A 5,262-nucleotide genomic window follows, 5' to 3' on the forward strand; every position below is an offset into this window, starting at 1 on the left:
GGACTCTCTCTCCCTCCTCTCTCTCTCTCTCTCTCTGGAGCCTGCGCACGATTCTGAACACTAACATCGACTTTTTTTGCAGCCGCTGTGAGGTTAGCTTCCGGGTTTCCACACGTCAGCCATCCCCCAAAAAATAAAATCTGACAGATTTGGAGATGAACCAACAGAAAGATTTCTGATCAACCTGATTAACACACTGCACTCACTCAGGAGCATATGCGCCCAATCACTTAAGCTGCACAAAGTGCCCTGATGCCAATAATTCAATGCCATGAAAACCAGGGGACCCAAAGCAATAAATATATCTGCAGAACCCCCCTTACATTCTGGAGGATTTAAGTCCAAGGAGTTAGTCCTGCGACTGGTTAAAGAGCCAACCGGTTATAGTGTGTTTTTTATTCGGGAGATTCCATGTAATGTTATGCGGATCGATAATATCTCTCGGGCAGACAAGTGTACATAGATCAGTCTCTCGCACTCCTTCCCTGACTCCCTCTTCTCACTCGCTGTCTCTGCGGGTTCCCACTGACATCAACCTAGACTTCCCCGCACTCGCCGCTCACAGATTGTATGTTTCTTGAATGCAGACAGACACGCATATACACACTGACACACAAACACAGATACATAGATACATACAGGGATACATACACACACGCATATACACATACATACAGACATGCATATACACACTGACACACAAACACAGATACATAAATACATACAGGGACACACACATACATACACACACGCATATACATACAGACAGGCATATACACACTGACACACAAACACAGATACATAAATACATACAGGGACACACACATACATACACACACGCATATACATACAGACAGGCATATACACACTGACACACAAACACAGATACATAGTTACATACAGGGATACATACACACACGCATATACACATACATACAGACATGCATATACACACTGACACACAAACACCGATACATAGATACATGCATACAGGGACACTCACAAACAGATGCATACACAAATAAGCAGCTGCATAAATATTCACATACAGACACACACAAACACACACATATACAGTTACATACACACAGGCACAGGCACACACATACACAGATACATAAATACAGAGACACACATGCATACACACATATATACACTGACAGATACAAATGCACAAAACATACATATACATTAATGATATGACTATATATAATTCATAATATATACATGTACACAGTGTTGCATAGAATGTAGAATATCACTCAAACACATATTCACAGACTACATATATCAGGATACTATAAATATCTCTAAACTCACTTCAATTTTCACAGACTATGAGACATGTTTCTTGTCCCTATGTAATATATATTCACAGAGACTCATAATATAGATTTTTTACAGAGACTTATATAAATTCATGGAGATTCATACAATGTATGTATATATTCACAGAGTCTCATAATATATATTCACAAAGACAAATATATATACATTCACAGAGAATCATATATACCTATATCTTCACAGGGACTCAATATATATTCACAGAGACTCATATATACATTTGCAGAGACACATTTATACATATATTTGCAGAGACTGATATATATTCACATAGACTCAATATATATATTCACTGAGATTCATACTATATATCGCACTATATGGAATGCCTATGTATGTAAAATCACATATATTCACACAACTGAGAGATTGGCTGTCACGCATACCATCAGATGGGCTCCATATATAGAGAGACTGGGTTTATATATAAATATACTTAAACTAAAAGATTATTTCTCTCTAATGCACATTTGTCATGTAGAGAGAGAGAGAGAGCGATAACATACACGCGCTATGTGTATCCAATTGGACATGGATTGTGAGTATCTCACTGGCCGTATTATACTCGGGCCCATCCCTGTTCTCTCTGTACGTTATACAGACATTTTTGGTATGTGTGTGTTTTATTCTGAAACCTGCCTATCAGAATAATAGGGATAAATGCAAGAGCGAGCCTCTGATAACATTGAACGGGAGGCTCTGATTTCTAAGGCAAAACATAACTATAGTACCTTAAAAACTTGGAGATAATATTTGGTACATGCAGGGTAAATACAGGTAATTGGATAGACAGATAGATAGATAAACGGATGGATAGGCAGACAAGTAAACATAAGGAAATGAGCAGACAGATAGAATATATCGGTTTGTTGTGTGTCGCATCTGTCTCCTTAATCGTAACGTAAATGGTTATTTTTTAAGTAACATCGCCTTCACTTTAAAGCATGGGGTTTCATTCGAAAAGAGGGGCAGAAAATCACAGGACCGTGCAAATCACAGGACCGTGCAAATCACAGGACCGTGCAAATCACAGAAACGTGCAAATCACAGGACCGTGCAAATCACAGGAACGTGCAAATCACAGGACCGTGCAAATCTCAGAAACGTGCAAATCACAGGACCGTGCAAATCACAGGAACATGCAAATCACAGGACCGTGCAAATCACAGAACCGTGCAAATCACAGGACCGTGCAAATCACAGAACCGTGCAAATCACAGAACCGTGCAAATCACAGGATCGTGCAAATCACAGAAACGTGCAAATCACAGGACCGTGCAAATCACAGGAACATGCAAATCATAGGACCGTGCAACTCACAGAAACGGGCTAGTCAAATGATCGCTTAAATCATAGGACCGTGCAAATCACAGAACCGTGCAAATCACAGGAATGTGCAAATCACAGAACCGTGCAAATCACAGGAACGTGCAAATCATAGGACCGTGCAAATCACAGGACTGTGCAAATCACAGAACCGTGCAAATCATAGAACTGTGCAAATCATAGGGCCGTGCAAATCACAGAACCGTGCAAATCACAGAAACATGCAAATCATAGGGCCGTGCAAATCATAGGACCGTGCAACTCACAGAAACGGGCCAGTCAAATGATCGTGCAAATCACAGGACCGCGTAAATCAAATGATCTTGCAGACCGGCAAGTGAGCAAGAACTGGGGCTGGATTCTGAACCGGTTCCCGAGTGATCTCTGGTGAGCTGGCCGGGGTCTGACAGCCTCGAACCCCACTCAGAATTTGTCTGGCACTTTTCATATGTGAGATAGAGTTTTTGGGTCAATGTGGGAAACAGCCGTCACTTTGTGTTCCAAGCGTTTTAATCGCCACATTTTGGTGGGAAAGTGGGGGTGAGGCGAGAATCTCACAGTATGTCTGGGGGAGAGAGAGATTGGGGGTGTGAACAGGGGAGGTCGTGTGGGAGTCTGAACGGGCTCTATGTCCAGCAAAACAGAATATAGTCACGAGGGCTGTGAGTGAAAATTAACAGATACATAACTATGTATATGCGTGCACATGTGAGTGTGTGTCTATATAGAATCTTACAGCACAGAAGGAGGCCATTCGGCCCATCGTGCCTGGGCCGGCTCTTTAAAAGAGCTGTCCAATTAGTCCCACTCTCCTGCACTTTCCCCATAGCCCTGCTATGTATATGGATGTTTTTGTGTATATGTGTGTAATTGTGCATGTGTGTGTGTGTGTATATGCATATGGTATATGCTTGTATATTGTATGTGCACATGTTTGGATGTGTGTTTGTTTATGTATCTGTGCATGCATGTGTCTATATGTGTGTATGACTATTTGTATATGTGTGCATGTGCGTCTGTCCATGAGTGTTTCCGAGTGTATATGTACATCTGTCTGTAGCTTTCTGTCTATGTGTGTGCACGGTACTTTAAAAAAAATATAACAGGTTAATAATGTTCATCAACATCAGTTCACTGTTTTACGCGTGATTTAAAATATCTGGATGCCCGCTGTTTCTGGACCAGTGCAAGTGCGGTGCACTAACACACACCCGTGTACAGTGCAATTGCAGGAGTGTGCAGTGCACGAACACACATCTGTGTACAGTGCAAGTGTGAGAGAAAGATACTGAGTGTGTGTGTGTGTAAGAGAGAGAGAGGCTGAGTGTGTGTGAGAGAGACTGTATGTCCATCACAGATTCAGGAAACAGTCACCATCTGGACAATGGAACTGAAAAACTCCTCCCCATAATCAGTGACCTCTGGATCATCTTAATTATCTAGTCGATCTAACCTTCCTTTTCTGTGCTAGGCCACTGGAACTAATTCCCCACGTGTCACTCTCGCACACCCCAGGCTTTGTACATTAACCCTTTCCCTCGCAGTTAGCAGAAATATTTTGAAACATGAGCAGGTGGATTTGACCATTCAGGAACCAATCCTGGTTTGTCTCCGAAAGGCAAGCTCCCCCCTCCCAGTCATCAGAGCTCCAACAGTCGATTGCAGAGAAAAATTAGTTAGAAATTGCCCAAAAGGGACAGTAGTCCTGCAAATATTGACCCACTCCCAGAGACCCCTGTAAATATTGCCACATTCGCAGGGACTCCCTGAAAATACTGACACACTCCCAGAGACTCCCTGACACTGACACAGCCAGAGGGACCCCCTGCAAATACTGACGCACTCGCAGGGACCCCCTGCAAATACTGACACACTGACAGGGACCCCCTGCAAATACTGACACACTCGCAGGGACCCCCTGCAAATACTGACACACTCGCAGGGACCCCCTGCAAATACTGGCACACTCGCAGGGACCCCCTGCAAATACTGACACACTCGCAGGGACCCCCTGCAAATACTGACACACTCGCAGGGACCCCCTGCAAATACTGACACACTCGCAGGGACCCCCTGTAAATACTGACACACTGTGTAAAGTAACAGAAACAACGAAAAAATACAATGCAGCATTCTGGTGATGCTGTACTTAAGGTGCAGAGCCTGGCCCTATACACAAAGAAACCCAATCACTCCCAGAGTCTCTCAGATCTTCCCATGGCGCATTATTGTTTACGGACTCCAGTTTCAAAACTTAAGATCGAGGGAGTTTGAGCAAAATTACCAAGCCATAAGATGTGAGGGAACCAAATTTAACAGGGTACAGAATATTCCAATGCTCTCCTGGCCTGCCTCCCATCCCATAAACTTGAGCTCACCCAAAACTCTGCTGCCCCCGCATCCCAACTCGTACCAAGTCCCGTTCATCCATCACCCCCTCGCTGACCTACACTGGCTCCCCGGTCCGTCTATTTAAAATACTCATCCTCGTGTTCAAATCCCTCCATGGCCTCACCCCCCTCCCTATCTCTGTAACCTCCTCCAGCCCCTACAACCCTCCGAGATCTCTGCGCTCCTCCAATTCTGGCC

Source organism: Heptranchias perlo, chromosome 44, assembly GCF_035084215.1.
Source record: "Heptranchias perlo isolate sHepPer1 chromosome 44, sHepPer1.hap1, whole genome shotgun sequence".
NCBI lineage: Eukaryota > Metazoa > Chordata > Chondrichthyes > Hexanchiformes > Hexanchidae > Heptranchias > Heptranchias perlo.